The sequence below is a fragment of the Myotis yumanensis genome, unplaced genomic scaffold (assembly GCF_028538775.1).
Source record: "Myotis yumanensis isolate MYYU_CA2020_CCGP unplaced genomic scaffold, mMyoYum1.0.hap1 SCAF_13, whole genome shotgun sequence".
Lineage (NCBI taxonomy): Eukaryota > Metazoa > Chordata > Mammalia > Chiroptera > Vespertilionidae > Myotis > Myotis yumanensis.
Window position 1 is genome coordinate 16,625,630 of NW_027223764.1, and position 7,388 is coordinate 16,633,017.

The following is a 7,388-nucleotide window of genomic DNA, read 5'->3' on the forward strand; positions in this document are numbered from 1 at the left end:
TTTTTGCAATGAACAAGTCAAAAGAATTTATCACTTGTTAGACATTGTGTGGACAAGATTAAAATTAAAGCAGAGTTCCTTCAAGGAACTCAGGCTTGGGTTATTACACATCTCTCAGAATCTTTTTTTTAAAATAATAGATTTTTACTGATTTCAGAGAGTTTCGAAGGGAGAGAGAGAAAAACATTAATGATGAGAATCATTGATCAGCTGCCTCCTGCACACCCCACACTGGGGATCAAGTCTGCAACCCGGGCATGTGTCCTGACCAGGAATCGAACTATGACCTGGGTCATAGATCGACGCTCAACCACTGAGCCATGCCAGCCAGGCACATCTCTCAAAATCTTTTTTTTTTTTAATATATTTTATTGATTTCTACAGAGAGGAAGGGAGGGATAGAGAGTTAGAAACATCGATGAGAGAGAAACATCAATCAGCTGCCTCTTGCACACTCCCCACTGGGCATGTGACCACAACCAAGGTACATGCCCCTGACCGGAATTGAACCTGGGACCCTTGAGTCCGCAGGCCTACACTCTATCCACTGAGCCAAACCAGTTAGGGCTATCTCAGAATCTTAATAAAAGGCAGATACTGCTAAATACTCTTAAGAGTCACAAAAAATTCTACCCTATTTCCCTGTCTCCATCCTGGATTTGACCTCTAAGAATCTCAACTAAGTTGTAGCTGGTTGGTTGTATCTGGTCTGTTGTTACTACCAGGCAGTGAACTAAGTAAGAATGCTGATTGATTAGTTTACAGATCTGTACCCCCAAATCAGTATGATCTTGGGCAATATCAACAGAAATACACTTTCAGATCAATGGACTTAATAATTCTAATCCCTAATGCCTTATATGTCCAGTACTGAGGAGCATACTTCAAAGGTACTGAGATAGGAGAGCAATGGGATAGAGAACAGTCAAGGAGAGACCTTGAAACTCGCCCCCCCCCCACCCCCCCATAAAAAAGAGCAAGGGTTGAGCAATTGCTTTTGGTTAACTTGGAGAAATGCAACTTAGGGGTGAGGATGCAATACTTGGTAACTGTCTTTAAATAACAAGAGGATCAAAGACTTAGATGAAGGAAAAACAAACAAATGCCCTGTCTGGTCTTGCATTAGCCTTGCTCCTGCACCAGCAACATACATTTCGTTTTGTTGAGATACCATCAAGTTTTTTCAAAAGGAATGTTTTCTAGGAACATAAGTAGAAACAAAACTAAATTCCCAAATCCGCACAACTAAGAGTATATGAAGGGCAGATTCCAGAGCCTAACTTCAATGGCTAAAAGAGATTTGACCGGCACAGTTTGCAGGTCTCAGATTTTGTGTAAGTCCTTTCTGAGGTGATACTAAGCAAAGATGCCCAGAGGACAGTTTGTGGCAGTTGTAGTTTGGCAAAATGGATGCGTGGCAGGTTTTTCAGTTCCTCCCTTAAATGCCATCCCAACCTTTTCTCTCTAGTATAGGCCCAAGTCATTCCCTCTGATCTTGGGCTTCATTGAGCTTCCCCTTTGTTTCCACGTATTGCCTTTCCCTCTTGATTGAGTCAGATACATTCTTACCTAGTCTCTGACTATTCCTCCTCTGGATTCCAAGCTCACAGGCCTTGCACACAGGATGACTCTCCTATAGTGACTTTGTCTTTGAATTCTTAGAAGTAACACCGCTGACCCATGTATTTGTCCCATTCAGCTTGTCCAGAACGTATACTCTGTGATTCAATCCTAGATGAATATTCTTGTAGGATTACCAGGTCATAAGCACTTATCAGATGTGTGACTAATTGGTTTAATTGGGGGTTTTTTTTTCCCCCTTTGAAGTTCAAATAGTTGCAGCCTTCATGGTATATTTCCGCTTCTTGGAAAGCCCTGGTAGCAGAGAAGTTTCAAGCAGATAATGGTTCTGAATGTTCATCTTTGTTTTCTTCAGTAGACCATAACCAAAGAGTAGGTTCTCATTTTTTTTTTTTTTGTTAATCCTCACATGAGAATATTTTTCCATTGATTTTTTTAGAGAGAGTGGAAGGGAGAGGGAGAGACAGAGAGAGAAACATTGATGTGAGAGAGACATCGATTGGTTGCCTCCCACATGGCCCCGAGACCAGGGCCAGGGATGGAGCCTGCGACTGAGGTATGTGCCTTTGACGGGAATCAAACCCAGGACCCTTCAGTCCACAGGCCAATGCTCTCTCCACTGAGCCAAACTGCCTAGGGTGAGTAGGTTCTCATTTTTATCCTTTTTCAATGTTATTATGTACATAGGTTTGATTATTGGCATTTCTTCAAAACTGTACTGATCTAAATTTTATTCTAGAGATTAATAGTCCACTCACAAATGAAATGCCATATTGATCTCCTGAAAGCTTGCCAAGTACCTACTTACATGAAATGGATATTATGGTTTGATCTTGACTGCATTTTTATTTTGTTCTGATGGTGTCTGTGGTTTTTTTTTTTTTAATTTCAGAGAGGAAGGGAGAGTGAGAGAGAGACAGAAACATCAATGATGAGAGAGAATCATTGATCGGCTACATCCTGCATGCCCCCTACTAGGGATCGAGCCCACAACCTGGGCATGTGCCCTTGACCAGAATCGAACCTGGGACCTTTCAGTCCGCAAGTCAACGCTCTATCCACTGAGACAAACCAGCTAGGGCACCATAATTCTAATGTTGACTTTGCTGCTTCTACTTTGCAGACTGGATTAGTGCGAAGGCAGACAGTTTTAATTGCCAGAAAGGAGTTCCTTCTGTTGAGCTCAAAGTCTGGCTTAAGGAAAAGATAAAATATTGTCTAGCACTAAAGGACATCAGGAATTCTATATGTCATGTGTGAATCCTTATGCCAGGAAATAATGAGAGATAGAAGTTACACGTCTCATATTCATACTTATGGTATAACAGGTAACCTTAGTGAATTAAATTTTTTTAATCAGCACTTCCTAAGGAAAAATTCTTTTTTTGCACTGTGCAATAATCAGCAATTGACTAGAATCTGGTACTGATTGTATTCCCAAAACTCCAGAGCTTATATTAATGATTTTGGTTACGCTTAGCTGAGCACTCTGTAACCTCTAACAGCATGTGATAGAGCTAAAAATGAAATGTCTCAGACTTACAAAGAATAGAGACCACTTGCCTCAACAGGGGAGATGAGTAGCCATGTGGTGACCTACAGTAATTAATCAGCGAGGAAGCGAGCCTAGAGACTCCTCCGAGATCCGTCTTTGTTTTTCTTTGTACCCTGGGCTTTCTCTATTTTGTTTCATAGAGAACTGCTGAAGCACTGTAAAAACATAAATCTTATAAAGTCCACAGTGTGACTCACTCTGCTTTATTACAATCCTGGGGTGTGTGTGTGTGTGTGTGTGTGTGTGTGTGTGTGTGTGTGTGTTTGTGTATGAAGGGATTGTAAGAAAGAATCTATAAATTTTAGCTAGTCCCTACCCCCACCTAGTAAGCTTGTGGATATCAGCATAAAACATGAGGGCAATCTAATCATCTTCTAGGAGATCGATAAAAGAGAAGTCCTTTGATCTACCTAGTAACTATTCTTTTCACCCTTTAAGGGGGACATGGTAATGTAGTAAACACAGCTCTTTGTTTGACTGGATTCAGGAGCCCTCTCCCATTTACAAATGGCAAATCCATGTGAGATATCTGAAAATAGTAAAAGGCATAATGATATTACTCTAACCCGGCAATTTTCAACTGATGTTCCTCAAGAATTTTTAAAACATGCAATACCTGACTATTTAGTCAGGGGCAGTGACCTCTTTTTCTTTAGATTGTCAAATAAAATGACAACAGCCAATACAACAATAGCTGTCCGGTGTGTAAATAAATCAAAATTATAGCTATTCTTTTTGTCAGAGTGGCAAAAATAGATTTTTTTGTGTGCTGCAGAATTTTAATAATTAGTTTATGTGTGCCATGAGGTGAAAAAGATTGAAAATCACTGATCTAAGGTGTACATTAGATTTGAGCATGTAGCAAAGCTAGTAATGTATATTCTACAAAGAAAAATACAATTTCACATATGAGCTCTTTTTTTTATCCTCACTGAGAACATGCTTAGAGAGAGGGAAAAAAACATAGAAACATTGATGTGAGAAACATTGATTGGTTGCCTTCCATACAACTTGGAATCAAACCAGCAACCTTTCAGTGCACAGGGCAATGCTCAACCAACTGAGCCACTCTGGCCAGTCTGAGCTCTATTTTAAGACCCTTCAAAGTCCCCCCCACCCCCCGCCCTCCGCCCAGTAATTTCTATTTTAGATTTCTGTGCTTTCAGGCACATCAATTTATTTTTCTAAGAAAAAAATGCATTCTTATGATTTAGATGTTTTTCAGGACCTTAGAGATTTCTGACAATATAATAATAAAAATAATATTGGTTGGAAGTCAGTGATGAATGCTCATAACAAGCAGCATTTCTAGTTTGTTTGTTTTTTTCATTTATGTGCAAGGAGATTTTGGACTTTTTCTCCAGGCTCTGTTTTGAAATCAATACGCTTATTAGATCTGACTTCTGTTGTCCTAATGGAATTCTTTCAAACTAGAATTGACCCAGCGTGGCTGTGCATAATGGTCTCAGCTGGAGCAGAAGGTATAGTAGGCTTTATAATTACATTTTTCTCACAGTTCCATAAATTCTCTATCAATGGATTTTTTAATTGAGCTAAAATTTACATGACATAATATCAATAATTTAAAAGTGAACAATTCAGGCCTTGACTGGTTTGGCTCAGTGGATAGAGCGTCGGCCTGCGGACTGAAGGGTCCCAGGTTCGATTCCAGTCAGGGGCATGTACCTTGGTTGCGGGCACATCCCCAGTGGAAGGTGTGCAGGAGGCAGCTGATCGATGTTTCTCTCTCATCGATGTTTCTATCTCTCTATCCCCCTCCCTTCCTCTCTGTAAAAAATCAATAAAATATATATTTTTAAAAAAGTGAACAATTCAGGGGCATTTAGAACATTCACAATGTTGTGCAGTTACCACCTCTATCTAGTTCCAAACATTTACATCACTCCAAAATAAAACCCCACACCCATCCAGTAGTAACTCCTCATTTCCCCTTCTCTCGGCCCTGGCCACTGCCCATCTGCTTTCTGTTCCAAGGGATTCTTAAATGGGGTACATTTTAAATACCGCTTCATGTTTGCTTTTAGATCCATGGTTCTAGGCTCCCTGTTTGTGCTCACAGGTAAGTTCTAGAAGCTTATCCCCAGGACTACATGTGACTTGCATTATCTCTGGACCTAAAATTTGGGATCTAGTTTCCGGACAGTTGCTCAAATTTTGCCCCCTCCTTAGCCAGTACAGTAAAATGAATTCTAAGTATCCTGGATTTATTGCCTCTTGAGGAATTGTCCATTCTAGGCCCCTTGATAATGAGCTACAGAATTTCTTGCCAAATCATTTAAAAATAATTTTTTAAATAGCATCTAATTCTATCTTTTAGCAGGAGCAGAGATGACTCATAGTTGGATGGGCCCAGAGCCCAGTTTTGAGCTGCCACCACCTCACTGCAATGCAGGAAGGCAGTGGGCTCACGAAGTCTGCAAAGTGTATCAGTTTGCCTATAGGACTTAGTGTTGCCAAGGGTTTTGGAAGCTAAGAAACCTTAAGAGAAACCTGGAACGGAAGGGTGATAAAGAAGATAAAAATATTTCTATTCCCTCAAGTGAGGGGGGTTTCTCTTACATAGGAAAGGAAGGCAAGCACTGCAGAGTCAGAAAACGGAGCTTCAAATCCCAGTTTAGTTCTGTACTGTGTGATATCAGACAAGGGTCTTAACCTTGTCATTCCAAGCCTCTACTCCTTCATTTGTAAAACGGGTATACAAATACTACACTTAAAGAGTGGTTGTGAGCCCAGCCAGCATGGCTCAGTGCTTAAGTGTTCACCTATGAACCAGGAGGTTATGGTTCAATTCCGTCAGGACACATGCCCAAGTTGTGGGCTCGATCCCCAGTGTGAGGTGTGCAGGAGGCAGCTGATCAATGATTTTTCTCTCATCATTGATGCTTCTCTCTCTCTCTCTCTCTCTCTCTTTCTCTCTCTCTCTCTCTCTTCCTCTCTCTCTCTCCCTCCCTCCCTCCCTTTCTCCCTGAAGTCAATAAAAAATTTAAAAAGGAAACATCAATTAAAAAATAAAATAAAAGAGTGGTTGTGAGGTTTAAATGAGATAATTCTATGTTCACTGCCTGGTACAGTGTCTAATACATAATACCATAAGTATGTACTGAATAAATTATAGCAGTAATTATAACTTATAAATTAATAAGTCTCAGGATACAGAGGGCCTCATTATCTAATGAATGGAAAAATCATGTTTGGATATCATTCATGTGCTTTGCAGACAGGCCTCCTCACAATCTCATAGGCTCACTTTGTTGCCCTCTTCTGTCGTGTTCTGCTGGAACAGCTGATATTGCTTGTTTTCCTTCCCTTCTCCTCCCCGCCTCATGTTTCCCTGTTACTGTAATTATTCTGACTTAATAATTGATCAACTCCATAAGATGCTTTTGATGTCTTTCTTTTATAAACGAGCTCATGACACTTAGTGGCAACTCACTGAAAATAGGAGATGCAAATTAGTCAGAGCCATAGATTATATAAATGTAATAAAAGGACTCTGGCTTGGCATAGAGAAGGATTCATTAACTAAAGTATTCTTAGAAGCAGCGGCAGTCAATGTCTATATTGCAGACCCATGTATTGATGAGACTGTTGTTCCTTAACCGGCCCTAAAAGATGTTTTAATTACTATACAACTCATTGTTAGTAATGACTAACAGATCTCTTTTCGCCAGAGGTACCAGTGATGTATCTTTGAGTGGCATACAAGTACCTTAGCCAGATGGACTGAGAATGACAGTGTTGTTCAGGACTCAGCAAGCTTCAACCAGCAGCATCAGCTGTGAGTTGCATCCACATGTCCCCCCATTTGCAGTCTCTATCCTAGAACCTGGCATGGCATTAGGACATCTCAATTTGGCATTCACGGACTCTGGACACCAGAAGTAGATAGTCCTAGGGGAGTCACAAGGTCCTTGATCTGTACAAAGTTTTGTGTGTGTGTGTGTTTCTGGGAAAAGGGTTCATAACTTTTTCCAAGAGGTCTACAATTCCAAAGAAGAATCATTTACAGCAGAGGAAAATTGTATTCCTGTCACCCATGTTCTACCTAAATATCCCAGTTCTTCAGAAGTATAACCCCCTTTTCAAAGAAGGAAGATTCTTTTTTTTTTTTTTTTTTTTTTTTTTTTTTTTTTTTTTTTTTTTAATTTTCCTCTTAAAGTATTACAAAGGGTATTACATAAGTATCCTTCCCCCCCCCCCCCGCCCTTGACAAACCACTACCCTCCCTTAC